The sequence below is a fragment of the Sarcophilus harrisii genome, chromosome 1 (genome assembly GCF_902635505.1).
Source record: "Sarcophilus harrisii chromosome 1, mSarHar1.11, whole genome shotgun sequence".
NCBI lineage: Eukaryota > Metazoa > Chordata > Mammalia > Dasyuromorphia > Dasyuridae > Sarcophilus > Sarcophilus harrisii.
Genome location: NC_045426.1, coordinates 469,037,698 through 469,057,108, shown reverse-complemented (window position 1 = coordinate 469,057,108; position 19,411 = coordinate 469,037,698).

Here is a 19,411-nt window from a genome sequence, read left to right as displayed (position 1 = left end):
TTCTACAAGACACTTTGGGAAGCACTTTCTTGGAGTCATTATTCTTTTGTTTCATTATCATAAACTCCAGGAACACCAGAGGTGTATAGCCACCCAACCAAAGCTCAAAAGGCACAACCACAAGCATTTTTTATCACATAATATGTGTCAATCATTGTTCTAGGTACAAGAGATACAAAGACAAAAAATGAAACAATCCCTGCCCCTAAGGAGCTTATATTCTCCTGGCTATGGAGATGGAATCATATAAACATATAAAAAATAAGTTAATATATAGTCATTTTAGGAGAGACAGAACAATAACAACTGGGTAGCTAGAAGGCAGCATCTGAGTTGAGAAAAGGATTTGAAGAAGCAAAATGAATTACTAGGACTTGTGTGTTACTATATAGAATACTTAAAAAAAAAACTTTTCAAAATGCATTAAGGTATCAGAAATACTATTGCACCTGTAGCATTCACTTTGACTCTGCTCAGTTTTATTAATCCCATCCCTCTTTCTCCTAACCAATAACAACTAGGAGTCAGTTTAGAAAGAAATACCTGACAAGATTCCTCAGTGATCTGCCCTTGTCCCTGAGCTGTTTAATATTTTTCTAGTGGCTTAGATAAAATAATACGGAAAATTGTCAGATGGTACATCTCTAGGAGATAGTTAACATGTTAGATAACAGTGTCAGGATCCAAAAATAACTTGACAGGCTACCCATTGATCAATATATCAAAAGATAAAATGTAATAGACACAAATAATAAAGAATAAAAAATTAACAATTAGTATAAGGTACAAAACTATGAGTGGTTAGATATTTATCTGGAAAGGATCTGTTCATTTTAACAAGCTACAAGCTCAATATGAATCAACAGGACAAATCAATTTGATTTTCTTCTTCATTAAGAATCATTCAGCAGCTGATAGTCCTACTATGCTCTACCCTGGACAGACCAATGCTGGATGAATACTGTTTTAGTTCTGAGTGGAACCTTTTAGGATGGGCATTACAAACTGAAAAAAATCTAGAGGATAGGAACCAAGATGATGGTGAGTCTTGAGACCATTAGAAAAAAAAAACTTGAAGGATCTGTTAATCTTTTCCTGGGGAAGAGAACAGGATAAATATATTTTATTAAACAAATCCAGTCCATAAGTGAAAGTATTCATTTCATCATGAAACTTTCTATTGGAATTCAGAACCACTTTTTAGAAGAAGCAAGTTTCAAGAGATTTATATAAGACTTGGCTACAAATTTTACCTAAGATAGGCGTTTAACCATAGGATTGGGGCAGTGTGGAAGGACACAGAATTCCCATTCTTAGAGAATGTAGTTGATAGCAGACCACAATATGATGCTGATGTCAGAAGTCATACTAAAATGAATGTATTTCTTATTCACATAATTTTCAAAACTGTCCCTTAAAAATCAAGAGCAATATACAACCTCCTCTCTGGCAACAACCTTGGCAACTGCCTGGAAAAAAAAATCCTGTGGTTGTCATGGAGATCTCAAATCATAAAGCCATTTTACCAGAAATTTCATTGACTTGAAATTGAAGTTCTCAGGTGATTATAAACTGAGAAAACAGAAACTTCAGGTATATTGGCAAGTCTGAAATGCAACAAAGAAGCTTAATCAATAATGCCAGTCCTCATTTCAGTTTATTCCCTGTCTCACTGAGAAATAAGTTGTATGTAGATGGTCTTAATATTGCCCCTCTCAATCCCCTATTTATCCCCATCTGGATAGTAATCAAACTGAGAATATACTCCTCTTCTCATCTCTTAGTAACCTGACAAGAGAAACCTCTATCAAAAATATTCTGGGAAAATAAAAGCAAATTTCCAATCAGCTCAAATATAATCATCAGAAGAAAGAGAAAGGATTTGATCCAATTTGCTTTTTTAACTTTAAGTAGGAACTTAATGCAAGCACTGAAGAGATACAAAGTTTAGATAAAATAAATGTGATATGCATTATGACCTAAATATGACCTAAAATAAATGGCATGTTCATTGGAAAGTTTTTTAAATGCTATGCAAAGAAAAAAAATCATTAACAAATAGGAGGAAGAAAGGATTCAAGGATAAGGCACATCTGAATTAAGTTTTAAAGGATAGATAATTATTCATTAGATAAAGAGAAGAAATAGATAACCCTAGGGTCATATGAAAAGAACCCAGACTTTAAACCTAATATTCAGATATGTTGGTAAGGCAAATGATTTTAGGTTTCCCTCTTTGAACAAGGCCAATAACTAAGCAGAAATAGTTATGCATTCACCTTTCCCATTACTCAATTTTCTATGCCACTTCAGTATATACTGCATATACATCACTTGATCTATCATAGTTTTATTAGGGTATTCTAAGAGCAAGAGGGAACTAATGGAGTTCTTCCTCCTTGGGAATAATGAGAAATTCAGAGTTGGAGATAGAGAAAACATTAAGCCTTCCTGACTATCTTGTCTGCCTAAAACCTGATACCTGTACCTTGAGCCTTTCCAATCGCATTCCTATCCTTTTACAAGTTATGATCTACTAAAAAAAAAAAGTAGTAGTTTCAGTTTTGCTGACCACTATCTTTGATGCATCTAAAACCTTATAGTCATTTTCTCAGGAATTTAATTTTAGACTGAGATAATGTTTCCATATAAAATGATAATAGCTAATATAATTATGGCTAACAATTTGAGACTTCTAGGTTTGAAAATTGCTTTATATATAGCATCTCACTTGTCTCAAAATAGCTTCATGTTTACAAGTATTATCCCCATTTTACAGATGAGGAAATTGAGGCTGATAAATTTTAAGTAACTTGGCAAGGATCCTCCACGTAGTAAGTATCCAAAGCAGTTTTTATTCTAAGTATTTTTCTAACTCCAAATCAAGCATGCTGCCTAGTACATTAAGCTGCTTTCCTGTAAATAATTAATATAGACTTAACTACAAGAAACTAATATCAAAATTATGTAAGAACTTGTGATGATAAAATGACCAAAAATAAGATAGTATGTCTAATCAAAAAGATTCATCTTCCAAGTGAATGAAGGCTTTAACCCTTTCATATAATGCAAAGAATGATAAACTGTTAGAATCCTAGTGTTAACTCAATGGAATTGATACAATGCTTATTGGTTCACACCTTAGAGTGAATCTTTACAAAGTGATAAGTCAGTTGCCTAATTTTAGCATGGTACTTAGCAAATCCTCTAGCTCACTAATGTATTTAAATACTCATTGGAATTCACACTTTTGGGAGATTCACAAGTCAGTATTCAGTATGAGATTCACAAGTCAGGAACCGATAATCCCACTCTCAGATCCCATAATCCAACTCTCTCAGAGGCGGGGTCAACCTTTGGGAGATCATATATATAGAAGCTCTTAGAGCTTCAGGTTAATTAGTTCGGAACATTGCCAAGAGTCAGAGAAGAGCACTCTGGAAGATTGAGAGCCAGGAGCACTCTGGGAGATACAGAAGCCCACAACCCGTCTCTCGGACGCAAGACAGATTCATTCCAACTTTCACCTTGGTGCTGGCTGGAGACATTCAGAGTTGAGCTACAGAAATCAGATCCATTCCATTTTCCACCTTTGTGTTGGCTGGAGGTTGAAGGGAGCAGAGGCAAAGGACTAGCGGCAAGAGCTCTTGAAACCAAGCAGAGAGATAGGCCACCAAGAAAACTAACCGGGCTATATTGAAGGACACAATTAAAGGTTTGAACTTTTAACACCTGGCTGCATTTGGGTGATTATTGATTTTAACTGAAACTAAGGCTGCCTCCAGAAAACCTCCCAGAGAAACCTGCTCCCAGAGAAAACCATTATATTTTAAAGAAGAAAAAACACCACAGTACACTGCCCACAGAGTTGGATCATTTGTATAGAATGACTTTCCACTCAAACTACTCTTAGACCCCAAAGATCTCTGGGGTCTCCAAACCCCATTCTGAAGTTCAATTTGTTTACATTTGTTGTAATCTTTAAGGAATCATTCAAAATGAAAGACAAGGAAGAAGACTAAGAATGAAAAAATTTTGTTTTCCTCTGCAAAAAATGTGAGATGGTAGATTCTAGAATCCAGGACCAGTATAAGACATGTGTGTGTGTCCTAAGCAAGGTATGACACTTGTGATCATGAAAACAAAAATGATACTCCATCTATGTTATTATAAGGTTTTAAGGCCTCTAACTCATGAGAACACTTGATAGCTAATTCATATCTTCTGTCATAACATTAGTATGCTGTACCCTAGATTGCTACCAATGTTACTTACTTTTAATTTTGACAGTTGAATTTAAAGATTGAAAAGATTGTTATGGATTGCTAGAAAAAAATTATAGCAAATTATTACACAAGTTTTATTTTATAATTTTGGAAGGGAATATGTGACCATCAATAGAAACCTTCATGGGTCCACTAAAAATAAGTGGTAAGATACTAATTTTGCTCATTTTTATAAACTTCTTGAAAAAGCTCATTGTGAAGACTGAGTTAGCACCCTGGATGCCTTAGAATCAGCCAGAGTCTTGATTTTTATTCTTGATCTTTAGGAGTAGAAGTGAAGGGAAGGACGCAACTACCACCAAAGTGACTCTGGCTTGTCTTACTCCACCCCCTAATCCCTCCTACAATTCTCTGCATACACCAAAGAATCAAGCCAGCATAGAATAGTGGGAAGGACCATTTTCCAAGCATATGCTAATAGTGTATTGTCCAATAAGTAATTAGCCTTAAGTGCTCAGTTGTCTGATTCCAGTGCATCTACTCAGAGTTTCAGCCCTTTACAACTCATGAAAATGCTGTAGACATTATATAGGTTTCAACAAGGTATTTGACAAAATTTCTGATAATATACTGGTCCTTATGGTAAATATGATCAAAAATGGCCAATATGGAGAAATAGTTAATTAGATTCATAAATGAAAGTATGCCAAAAGTATTGATTAATATATTGATGTCATGTTAGAAGAAAGTCTCTAGAATGCTAATTTCTTATTGGGAAGAAGAGATGTGGCAGTGAGCAGAAAGAGGGGTAGAAGATATCTGAACAAGATATAGAGAAGAATTTGAGGGAGTAAGAAGTCCTGGAGGGAAACAATGAAGCATTGTCAACCTAGGTCTATCCCCAAAATGGAAGTCTCCTGGAAAGAACTTGCCAATGTGAGATGTGAAATAACAGATGGAGGGAGTTTTGAAAGTGAACACTATGGGAAAGTTCCAGGGTTAAAAACCAGTTGTAATTTTAAAAATTCTCTATTGGTGCGCTTATTTTCATATCACTATCTACAATCCACTTTTCTCTCCCCTACATTAAAAGCCTTTCCTTATAAATGTGTGTGTGTGTGTGTGTGTGTGTGTGTGTGTGTATGTGTGTGTGTGTGTGTGTGTGTGTGTGTGAAAAATAGAGAAACCAAGATACTGGCCATACCTAAGAACATGGAAAAAGTTCTGTGTTACTTGTCTATAATCTCTCTATTAAGAAGGGAAAGATATGCTTCATCACTGGTCTTTTGAAGTTATGTTAGCTTGTGACTTTGTTCAGAAGTCTGAGGTATTTCAGTTGTTTCCCTCCATATTATTCTGATCATGATTTAAACTAATTTCCTGCTCCTTGTTTTACTAGGCATTTCTTCATACAATCCTTTTCATATTTCCCTGAATCTGTAGTATTCCTCATTGTTATGGTATAATAAAATTCTATTGCATTCATATGCCACAATTTATTCAACCATTTCCCAATTGATGAACACCTATAATAAATACTTTATTTTTAGTTCTTTGTCATAACAAAGAATATAGCTTTAAATATCCATGTTCATATAGATCTTTTCCCTCCATCTCTTATCTCTTTAGGATAAACTCTTAAGAGCAGTATTGCTAGGGCAAAAAAACAGTTTGGTGACTTTGGGAGTATGGTTACAAATTGTTTTCCAGAATAGTTGAAGGCATTCATAGATCCATTTCTCATCTGTCATTGTTAATAGAAAGGCTCAAAAAAGAATCCTAAATGAAACAGAGAACAAACACGGATTACAAAAGTGTTTATTGTCTTTTTAAGTCTTGCAAAAATTAAGTTTAGACTAAAACATGAAAATTTAAACAAATAATGAATCATTACCCTAATAGTATCAAGAAGAGCCCATTTTAAGAGGTATATTAATAAATAATAATTTATCTAAAACAATAAGGGTATTTGAAACCATTCTACACATGAATAACTGAAGGAACAAAATCTATTAAGCGTGTACTATAAAAGACTTAGGAGAGGAGGCAGAGTTCTCCCCCCAAAACCCTCCAAGTACCTTTAATAATGACTCTAAAAAAATTTTAGAGCATCAGAACCCATAAAAAGATGAAGTCAAATAATTTTCTAGGTGAAAACAACCTAGAAGATCAATAAGAAAGATATCAGAATATGAGAGTAGTATAGTCCCTCTGCAGGCCATACTAGTACAGCCATGGACCCAACAAACCAGAAATGGACCTTGGGACTCTGAATCACTGGCAGCACTGCAGATTTCCAGACTTCTCAGCCCACAGATACCAAATATGACTAGAAAGGTCAGCAAGAAAGTTCTCACTAGTTTGAGGGGGCCTTGGGAAACCAGCAAATCAAGAATAGGCCTTGGAAGCCATTGAATTGGTAGCAACAGTGGCAGCAGATAGATGGCAGCTGTGTTGGCATCAGAAGCAGCAGCAGCAATAACAATCTCACCCTACATATTATAAGGAGTGGGGAGGGGAGTGAACAGCTAATCAGAAACAAGCCTTTTTAGTAGTACTGAGGCAAGACTCTACACTCAGATCTGGGATATAGTCCCAGGACAAGGAGGAGCACTAGTACACTAGAATACACAATGAAGGGGGAACCCTCCTCACAGTTCCAGGGCAGAAAAGAGGGCTTGTGATCATTCACAGAATAAATCATAGGTTATTATGCTTCTCCTTGGATCATTCCACCTTGAAAGAACTGAAAGCTTACGGGTTCTTAGATGGATCTCTGAAAACAATTGCACAAAACCCCTAAAGCTCTAAGGTTTCATCCTGGACACAGAACTCTACAAAGAGATGAAAGCCAAGTAATAGATTGGAAATTGAGCAAACAGAAAAAGATTCTGACCATGGATAGTTACTATGGTGACAGGGAAGATCAAAACCACATACAAAACAAAGTTCCTACATCCAAAGCCTCCAAGAAAAATATGAATTGATCTCAGGCCATTGAAGAGCTCAAAAGAAATTTTGAAAATCAAGTAAGAGAGGTCAAGGGGAAAATAAGAAGAGAAATGAGAGTGAGGTAAAGTGAAATACAAAAAACTTATGAGAAAAAGAATGTCTTAAACAGCAAAATTGGCCAAATGGAAAAGGAGATACAAAAACTTTCTGAGGAAAACTATTCCTTTAAAATTATATGAGAAATCAAGAAACAATAAAAACATTAAAAAATGAAAAGAATAGAAAACAATGTGAAATATCTCATGGGAAAAACAATTGACTTGGAAAATAGATCCAGTAGAGATAATGAGAGAGAGAGAGAGAGAGAGAGAGAGAGAGAGAGAGAGAGAGAGAGAGAGAGAGAGAGAGAGAGAGAACAGACATCATCTTTCAAGAAATTATTATCAAGGAAAACTGTTCTGAAATTCTAGAATCAGAGGATAAATTAGTAATTGCCAAACTCCTGAAAGAGAAGCCAAGATGAAAACTCCCAAAATTATAGCCAAATTTTGAAACTCCCAGGTCAAAAAAAAAAAAAAAAAAAAAATATTGCAAGTATCCAGAAAGAAACAATTCAAGTATAGTGAACCACAGTCAGAATAACACAAAATTTAGCAGCTTCTACATTAAATGATCAAAGGGTTTGAAATATGATATTCTAGAGAGCAATAGAGCTAGGATTACCACCAAAAATAAACTATCCAGCAAAACTGAGTATAATCCTTCAAAGCAAAAAAGTAGATATTAATGAAATAAAAGACTTTCAAGCATTTGTGATGGAAAGACCAAGGCTGCATAGAAAATTTAACTTTTCAAATACAGATCTCAGGAAAAGCATAAGAGGGTAATTTAAGAAAAGAAAATCATAAGGGATTTAATAAGGTTAATCTGTTTATATTCCTACATGGGAGGGTGATGCTTGTAACTCATAAGAACTCTTTCAGGAGTATATATAGACAGAGGGCACAAGTGTGAATTGATGAAAGGATAATATTTTTTTAAATTAAATTAAAAGGTAAGAGAGGAACATTCTGGTAGAAAGGGAAAGAAGAGTGAAAATTATTTGCCATAAAAGAGACATAAGAAACTTTTACAATAGAGGGGAAGAGGATGTGGGGACAAGGAGTGAGTGAACCTTACTCTCATCAGAATTGCCTCAAAGAGAAAACTATATACACTCATGTTGGGCATAGAAATCTATCTTATTCTGCAGGAAAGTAGAAGGAATGGAATATGGGAATGGGGAGGAATGGTAAAAAGAAGCTCATATTAGGGGATGGAATGCAAAACACTTTAAAGGAAGGAGAGATAAAAAGAAAGAGTACAATAAACAAGTGAAAATATATTTAGCAATAGTAACTATGAAAAGAATTTTGAAGTAAGTTTCCTCTGATGAAGGCCTCATTTCGCAAATGTGTAAGGAACTGAATCAAATTTATAAAAAATAAGAACCATTTCCCAACTAATAAGTGATCAAAATATATGAAAAGTTTTCAGATGAACTAATCATGCTATTTATAGCCATATGAAAAAAACACTCTAGCTCACTATTGATTGGAAAGATGCAATTTGAGATATTTCTTAGGTACTACTTCACACCTATTAGATTGACTGATGGGCCAGAAAGGAAAAATAACAAATGTGGGAGGGAATGTGGGGAAAATTAGACATTGATGTCTTGGTGAAATTGTAAACTGATTCAGCCATTCTGTAGGGCAGTTTGGAATCATGGCCCAAAAGGTTACAAAGTCATGCATGCCCTTTGACCTAGCAATACTACTGCTAGGTGTGTATCCCAAAAGAGATTTTTTAAGGGGGTAGGAGGGGAAGGACCTATGTGTACAAAAATATTTCTAGCAGCTCTTTTCTCCGGGCAAAGAGCTGGAAATTGATGGGATGCCCATCCCTTGAAAAATAGCTGAATAAATTGTGTTTTATGATTGTGCTATAATACTATTATTCTGTGGGAAATGATGAGCAGAATTCTCTCAGAAAAACCTCAAAAGTCCTCCATGAGCTCAAGCAAAGTAAAATGAACTATGTACAAGTAGTAGCAAGGTTGTAAGATGATTAGCTGTGAATGACTTTGCTATTCACAGCAATACCGTGATCCAGGACTATTCTGAAGTACTTTTGAGGAAAATCCTGTCCATACTCAGAAAAAGAACTGATTGTGTCTGAATACATATTGAAATATGCTTTTTTAAACTTTATTTTGTTGAGGATTTTTTTGGGGGGAGAGGGGTCAGATCTATGATTTCTTTTGCAACATGACTTTAATGGAAATGTTTTACATAACTTCACATGTGCCTTCTTATTGGGAAAAGAGGAAGAGAGAGAATCTGGAACTCGAAGTTTTAAAAACAAATGTTAAAAAAATTATTTTACATGTAACTGGGAAAAATTAAATATAAAATAAACAAACAAAATGAAGCAAACAAAACAAATGAACAGGTGAATAAATAAATAAATGAAAGAGGAGTATTCTGGGAATTTCCAGTTATCTGGAGGGTTGGGATAGTATAGAGGATCAAACATATTCTAAGTTATTCCTAAAACGAGAACTAAAACCAATGAATAAAAGTGATAGGAAATCAGATTTTAGCTCTATATAAGAAAGAATTATCTAAAAACAAAAGCTTCCCAACCATGGTCTATGCTGTTCTGTTAAGGAGTGAGTTGTCCATAATTATAAATGTTCAAAAGGAAATGGCAGAATTATCTTTCAGAGTTGTAGAGAACATTTCTTTGTTAGGTAAGAGATTGAAGTAGGTAGCTTCTATAGTCCCTTCCAATTATAAGACTCTATGATCTGTGTTAATAGATTCTTTTCTGAGTGTAGATTTTGGTAGAGGAGAAAGCCTACAGGAACCATTCACCTAAAGGGTATAACTGGAAATTCACAGATAAAATTCTATATTTTTCACTTTGAAATTGGCTAAAGTAAGATAAAACCACAGTGATCAAAATAAGTATAATCATTTTCAGCTGTTTACAGGATTCACTAAAATAGCAGATTTACACAGAAATATGTAATTTGCTACAAGGGATATAAAATGAGTGAAAAGAGAAGGTAAATGTTTGTACAGAAAGGAAACACTTTTCCTTTTAAAACCTTAGTAGAAAATAATTTCCAAACTTATCTAGCCCACTTCCTAATAACAAAAACTTTTCTTCAATTTCCTTACTGTTTTATGATAATTAGAACTCTGATAGAATATCTGAATCCTGATGTATCCTTGAAAATAAACACCACATGTTTACAATCTAAAATGATGGAGATCTTTCCATTCTCATTGTATATCCACAAACAGTAGAATTAATGAAAATGGGGAAAGGTGCTTCTTATCCTGAGCAAGTAACATTATAGAAATACATAACATTTAGGAAGAATCTGTACACTAGCAACAAGACTACAATATATGCAGGGTGATAGCAGCAAAATAGAGAAAAATTGCTTTATCTCTTACTAAATAAACCTCCTCTGCTTCCAAGATACTGCAATATTTCAATGTTCTGAAATCTCATCAATGTTGGTATTCTTCAATGATGGAAATCACCATCAGTCCAGGTCATCTTAGCCTGTGTCACTCTTGTCTATGTTCTCTTATAATTCCTCCAACCAATGTGTTGAAAGGGAGAAGGGGTGGATCCAGAGTTACTCCATTTTGAGAATTATTCCACTATATTTACATGTATATATGTGTACTCTCCCTTTAGTACTTGCAAAGCAAGTAATCCAGAATAGAATTTGCCATGGTATTCTACTATGAACCTGTTCTGAGGAATAGCCTAGCCACTCTGCCTCCTATTGTATTCCATTCTGCCAGAAAACCCTAACTTTGAAACTGGATAAAAGGATTATTGTACCAAATCGGCCTGGAGTCACAGCAACAACGACATTGATAAAAGTTACTCGCCTTCAAAAACTGATATAAACTATATGTACTTTTAATTTAGGGAACATGTCTTTTAAGGTGAGACTCCTCATGGGCAAACACAACAAATCCTAACTGCCCAAATTCCATTTCTTGGTCAGTCTGTTCTTCCTAGCACTAACAGGGAGGTTCACTAAATCTCTTAACAGTAGGTAGGAACCCACACAATACATAGACTATCTTAGACTTAACTGTTTTTATTTTTAATTTATGAAATAAAGGAAGCATTTCCATAATATAGTAGAAAAACAATGATTGCACATGAAACTGCAAATCTATTATGTACAACTTGCTTTTCATTTTAAATTGATAATCAAGTTAGCATGTAAATTTCTTTTTTTTCTCTTTTTTTCCCCTCTCCCCATATCTCTGACCTAGAGATGGTTACCTTTAGACACAAATGCATGTACCTGTATGTATGTGTATATGTATATTGTGTGTATGTATGCATACTTATATTCACATATGCATATATATGTAAAATTATTTTATACATATTTCCATTTATTAGGTTTTTTCCCCCTCTGGATGCATATAGTACCTTCCTTCATAGGTCCTTTGTATTTAATTTGGGCATTTAAAATTATCAAAATGATTCAGCTATTCAAAACTGTTCTTAAGACAATATTGCTTACTGTATACAATGTTCTCTTTCTGCTCATTTCTCTCTCTTCATTATATTGTGCAAAATTATCTGTTTTCTTACAATCAATAATTTCATTGTTTCTTATATAGCACAGTATTATTCCATCACATATACCACAAATTGTTCAGCCAATAGACAATCTCACAATTTTCAGTTCTTTGTCACCACAAAGAGAGCAATTATATATTATAGAACATATCGGGTCTTTATTTTGTCCATAATCATCTCTGGAAATAGACCTAGTAGTGGTATTTCTGGGTAAAAGTGCATAGATAGTTTAGTAATTGTTTAGACATAATTCCAAGTTGTTCTCCAAAATGGATGGATCAGTTCTACCAACAATGAATTAGTGACCCAGTTTTTTTACATACCTTCCAAATGTTGTCATTTTCCCCTTCAATCATTTTAGCCAACCTAATAAGTGTAAAATAATATCTCAAGGTTTTTTTAATATGCATTTCTTTAATCAATAATGATTTAGAGCATTTTTACATGACTATAAATTGTCTGAATATCTTCATTAAAAAACTTTCTATTCATATCTTTTGACCATTTATCAATAAGTCTTAACTCTTAATGTATTGTCCTCCTCTTCCTTCAGCCAAATAGCTCGTTTCATAATTTTGATTATAATACCTATGAATTCTTTTGCAACAGAGTTGGATGATCGGGGATAGCCTCTAAACTGCCATCATGAGTATCTTCCATAGCTAAACACATGTTCTGTATCTAAGGAAAAAGACATGGCAACTAATAAGCATTTATTGAGTGCTTACTGTATGCCAGACACTGTATACTTTGGGGATATCAAAAAAAAAAAAAAAAAAAGGATGTTCCTACTCTCAAGAAGCTTATAATTTAATAATCTGGCTTAGTGCTAAATATCTTATACATTAGGAAGAAACAAATTTCTTATGCCTCTAGGTATTCCCATATTAAAATAACAAGGGATAACTCCACACTTGCTCACTGGGTTGGTCCTTGTCCTTCCCATAGTACAAATGCTCAGGAATCAATAAGACTTTGTGACATCATTCCAATATATGTCTGCAAGGATCAGTGAGATACTATGTTATCCCAAAGTTCAAGTTCTTTAGAACTAGATCAGAGTACATTTCTTTTGCCAACAGTGCCAGAGCACATATGCCTAGCTCCATGAAAAGAGATCTGATATAGCAGATCAGAAGTTTTCCCCTGAACATCCCTGTTATGCTTTTAAAAGGGCACTAAGCCATTCATCATATGGACAATTTGTGCCCAATGTGTAGTACAATCTTCCAAGCTCATGTTAGTCTGATCAGACTTAGCCAGACACACTGTACCTTGACCCAGACAGTGATATTTTTTTGTTCTCTTCATGAATGAAAGACAAAAACCAAACTTCATCATACAATTAGAGACAAGGGTAAGTGGGATACTACACTTGAGTTACCAGATCAAGCGAGATATTCCAGATGAGGAGTTTGAAGCATGAAACATCTAAGACTTTGGCTCTTTAAAAGATGACCCCTGGTAATAAGACCACAAAGTAGGAAGATGAGCTGGATGAAATAGGGTAAGCAGCCAGACTTGGATGAAAGTTTCAAATGGCAGCTCACTTTTATTTATGAGGTCCTCTAACCTATTCTAGCAGTGGCCTCTTTGAATAACACCCATATAAAAATGGACATCAACATTACTTATTATGGGAAGAGAGGGAAAGGAAGAGTGGAGAATATAGGATAAAATGGCCGAATGTGACAAGTGAGGGGGAAAGGTCATTAACAGGCCATGAAAGGTCATTATTTCCTTTGAGTATTTGGTTATGCTAAGCCAACAAAGAAATGAAGCTACTCCATGAACAGTCAATTTACCCTGTGATACAAAATGTAAAGCAAAAAAATAACTAGGAATCAGGACTTCTAGGTCCTTAGTTCTGTTGATAATTAGCTATTTGACCAGAGAATTACCAAAGTAATTTCATCTCTCTATCCCTCAGTTTCCATTTGTATAAAAGGAGAGATAAAAGAATGAAATCTAATCAATGGTAGTTAAAATAATGTATGAAGTTCCTTCCAATTCTAAAATAATTCTGAAATTCTGCCAATTGAAGCAGTAACACAATGATTTAAACATTTGTATAGAAGTGTAAGAAAATTTATGTCAGATCCCTTTTTGAGATAAAATAGGAGCACTTATATTAAACAGGAGTGTCATGTTTGAAGTTGGTGGGATGAAAAACCCTAAAGCACTATATAACTGAATTATAATTATTGCTATTATTATCCATGATAAATTATTGATATTGATGTTAATGACTATCAATAAACATCAATAATAACAAAAATAGATGCTAGTGATACAAAGATAAATGCTGACTCCACAAAAGCCAGCTAGAGGTATCTGAATTTTGCAGTCAATCGAATTCTCTCTCAGGAATCAGAGAGACCAGAGTTCACTTGCCACCTGAGATTCTAATTGCCTGATGCTGAACAAATCAACTTCCACCTACCTCGGTTTATCCAGTTGTAAAAATAGGGATGATAAAATCACCTCTCAAGATCATTGCAAGGATAAAATGTGATTACATTTATTAAGTACTTTATAAATTTTAGAGTGTTATATAAATAGTAGCCAGTAATATTAATAAGTTTATTCTATGAGCAACAGTACTAAAGTAATACAATAAATAACAAATAAATTTATTAGTCTGAGAAATTTAAGAAATAGAAAAACAGAATTAGTTGTTCAGTATGTTAGAATGAATTGATAGAAGAGGAAGATTAACTTTCTTCTGCTCCACTGTGAGATTTTTTTCACCAGAATAAAAAAGAAAGTTAATCTTCCTCTTCTATTTTATCATCCCTATTTTTACAACTGGGGGACCAGAGTTCAAATGTGATCTCAGACATTTAACACTTCCTAGCTGTGTGACCCTAGGCAAGGCACTTAACCCCAATTGCTTCAGGAAAAAAAATGCATCTGTATGTTTTCTATTCTACAATCACTTCAAAACTGACAATTTCTATCTTTTCTCATCTTTGCCAATTTGCTGGATTTTAGGTAAAACCTCAGAGTTGCTTTGATTTTAATTTCTCTCAATATTCATGACAGAACATTCTTTCATATAATCATTAATAATTTGTTATTTTGGAGAAAACTATTTGTTTCTGTCCTTTGACCAGTACATTGGTCTTAAATATTTCTGTTACTTGTCCATTATGTCTTGGATGCCAAGCCCTTACTTGTGAAATAAAAAATTTTTTCCAAACTGCCATTTCCCTAGTTGTCCCTTAATTCATCTATTTTATTCATACAAAAGCTTTTCATTTCTACATAATTAAATTTTCTATTTTATCTTTTGTTATTCTCTTTATCACTTCTCTAGTTAAGAATCTGTCTTCTCAGAACAAAAGGAAAAGAATCTTGAGGGAAATAATGAAAATAAGTGGGAAGGGGCACAAGCAGTTCCAGATCTCAAAAAATACTACAAAGTCGAAAGTAGAATAATTTGGTACCTGGTAAAAGAAATAGAAATTAATCAGTGGAATGTATTAATTATATAACATTCAGAAATAAACAAATCTAGCAGGCTAGTGGTCAATAAACCCAAAGACTCTATCAACTGGGTAAAAACTCACTATTTGACAAAAAATTGCTGGGAAAACTGGAAAGGAACCTAGCAAAACTTAGTTTTACATAAACTCCAAATGGATACATGACCTAGATATAAAAGGTCACATCAAAAAACAAAAGAACAAGAAAGATAGTCTCTTTCAGATCTGTGGATAAGGAAAGTAAGTATTCATGCCCGAACTAGGAATACAAAGGATCATTTAGCAGAAAATAGACAATCATAATTACACATATTTTAAAAGTTTTTTTCACAAACAAATTCAATGCAAGTAAGATTAGAGAGAAACAGTTAATTAAGCAGGGAAACCTTTCTAGTCAATTTTCCTGATAAAAGTTTTATTCCAAAGATATATAAGGAAATGACAAAAATTCATAAGAATAAAAACATGAGGAAGGGGAAAAAAATTGGAGCTCAATAGCTTACAAAAATGATTGTTGAAAACTGTCTTTACATGTAATTGGAAAAAATAAAATACTATTAAGTGAAAAAAATGTTCAAGAATATGAGCATGAAATTTTTAAAAGAAGAGAAGCGAGCTATCTATAGTTAAATGAAAAAGAATTATTGAAATCACTGATAACTAGATAAATGCAAGTTAAAACAATTTTGAAGTTACACTTCAGATTGTGAAAGGTGACAAAAAAGGAAAAAATGACAAGAGGAAATATATATGTTGATACTCTGTTTGTGGAGCTGTGAATTAGTATAGTCATTCTGGAAAGTAATTTCGAGTCCTATCAATGAAGTAACTGTCCTTAGATGTAGAAATACTCCTGCTAAGACAAAATAATCAAAAAAAGAAGAAAAGGTCCAATATGTATAAACATACTTATAGTTATTTTGTTTGGGCTTAAAATAAAAAAAAAACTAAAAAGATATCCATCAATTGAGGAAAGGCTGAGCAATTAAAATATATTAAGATAATAGAATTGTGTGTAAAAAATGAAGATTGATATGACTTCTGAGAAACCTGAAAAAAATTATATATTAAAATAGAGTGAAATTAGCAGAACTGGGAAAATAATTTATACTTTAATACCAACGTAGAGAGACAGAGACAAAGAAAAAGAAATTTTGAAAGATGAGAACTCTGATCAATAGAATAATCATAATTCCAGAACAATAATTTTTAGATGCTCTCTACCCTTCTTCTAGAGTGCAAATTAATATTACATAATTTTAACTACACCCTCACTATGGTAAGGAAATCCTTTTACATTTCACTGTAATGTTTTGGCTAGCTCTCTGGAGGTCCTCCAAATGGGCCTTAGTTTCAGTAGCAGAATCACCATGTGAATAGTCAGTCCAAAGTCTTTATTGTCTCCTTCACAGTCTGTCTCCTTTGCCTGGGGCTAGGCTAGCTTTCTGGGGGACCTTCAGATGGGCTTTGGTCTTCTTAGTGGAGGAATACAGGAGGCAGGAGAGCCTCCAGAATGGTGGGAAATGGAATGTCTGTGGCTGACTTTATTCTTAATTTAAATACCCTATCCCAATTACATCAACTGAGACTATTACATCATCATGCTAAGTACTAAGTATATGTAAACTAGATAACTATTGTCTCATCAATTCCACTGAGTTAATACCTTATTGTAAGAATCCTTGTTTCACAAGGTTGCCCACTATCACCGTTACTATTTAATATTGTATTAGAAACACTAGCTATATCAGTAAGAGCTGAGAAAAAGATTAAAGGAATAAGAATAGGCAATGAGGAAGCCAAATTATCACTCTTTGCCGATGACATGATGGTATACTTAGAGAACCCCAGAGATTCTGCTAAAAAGTTATTAGAAATAATCCACAACTTTAGCAAAGTTGCTGGTTATAAAATAAACCCACATAAGTCATCAGCATTCTTATATATCACTAACAAAATCCAACAGTCAGAGTTACAAAGAGAAATTCCATTTAAAGTAACTACTGATAATATAAAATATTTAGGAATCTATCTGCCAAGGGAAAATCAGAAACTTTATGAGCAAAATTACAGACCACTTTTCACACAAATTAAGTCTGATCTAACCAATTGGAAAAATATTAAATGCTCTTGGATAGGGCGAGCAAATATAATAAAGATGACAATATTACCTAAACTAATCTATTTATTTAGCGCTATACCAATCAGACTCCCAAAAAACTATTTTAATGACCTAGAAAAAATAACAACAAAGTTCATATGGAAAAACAAAAGGTCAAGAATTTCAAGGGAATTAATGAAAAAAAAATCAAATGATGGTGGCTTAGCTGTACCAGATCTAAAATTATATTATAGAGCAGCAGTTACCAAAACTATTTGGTATTGGCTAAGGAATAGATTAGTTGATCAGTGGAATAGATTAGGTTCAAGGGATAAAACAGTCAACAAATATAGCAACCTAGTCTTTGACAAACCCAAAGATCCCAGCTTTTGGGATAAGAACTTACTGTTTGATAAAAATTGCTGGGAAAATTGGAAACTAATATGGCAGAAACTAGGCATTGATCCATACTTAACGCCGTACACCAAGATAAGGTCAAAATGGGTTCATGACCTAGGCATAAAGAATGAAATTATTAATAAATTAGAGGAACATAGGATAGTTTACCTCTCAGACCTGTGGAAGGGGAAGGTCTTTATGACCAAAGCAGAACTAGAGATCATTACTGATCACAAAATAGAAAATTTCGATTATACCAAACTGAAAAGTTTTTGTACAAACAAAACTAATGCAGACAAGATTAGAAGGGAAGCAATAAACTGGGAAAATATTTTTACAGTCAAAGGTTCTGATAAAGGCCTCATTTCCAAAATATATAGAGAATTAACTCTAATTTATAAAAAATCAAGCCATTCTCCAATTGAAAAATGGTCAAAGGATATGAACAGACAATTCTCAGATGAAGAAATTGAAACTATTTCTAGTCATATGAAAAGATGCTCCAAGTCATTATTAATCAGAGAAATGCAAATTAAGACAACTCTAAGATACCACTACACACCTGTCAGATTGGCTAAGATGACAGGAAAAAATAATGATGATTGTTGGAGGGGATGTGGGAAAACTGGGACATTGATTCATTGTTGGTGGAGTTGTGAACGAATCCAACCATTTTGGAGAGTAGTTTGGAACTATGCTCAAAAAGTTATCAAACTGTGCATACCCTTTGATCTAGCAGTGTTACTACTGGGATTATATCCCAAAGAGATTATAAAGAAGGGAAAGGGACCTGTATGTGCACGAATGTTTGTGGCAGCCCTTTTTGTAGTGGCTAGAAACTGGAAACTGAATGGATGCCCATCAGTTGGAGAATGGCTGAATAAATTGTGGTATATGAATATTATGGAATATTACTGTTCTGTAAGAAATGACCAACAGGATGATTTCAGAAAGGCCTGGAGAGACTTACACGAACTGATGCTGAGTGAAATGAGCAGGACCAGGAGATCATTATATACTTCAACAACAATACTATATGATGACCAGTTCTGATGGACCAGGCCATCCTCAGCAACGAGATCAACCAAATCATTTCTAATGGAGCAGTAATGAACTGAACTAGCTATGCCCAGAAAAAGAACTCTGGGAGATGACTAAAAACCATTACATTGAATTCCCAATCCCTATATTTATGCACACATGCATTTTTGATTTTCTTCACAAGCTAATTGTATAATAATTCAGAGCCTGATTCTTTTTGTACAGCAAAATAATGTTTTGGTCATGTATACTTATTGTGTATCTAAGTTCTATTTTAATATATTTAACATCTACTGGTCATTCTGCCATCTGGGGGGGGGGGGTAAGAGGTGAAAAATTGGAACAAGAGGTTTGGCAATTGTTAATGCTGTAAAGTTACCCATGTATATATCCTGTAAATAAAAGGCTATTAAAAAAAAAAAAAAAAAAAAAGAATCCTTGTTTCAAGTACATTTCTCCAGAGTTCTGACTCATTACCCTTCACTAATTAGCTCACAATTCTACTCAATACAAAGTAGTTTCCAAACTTTTTT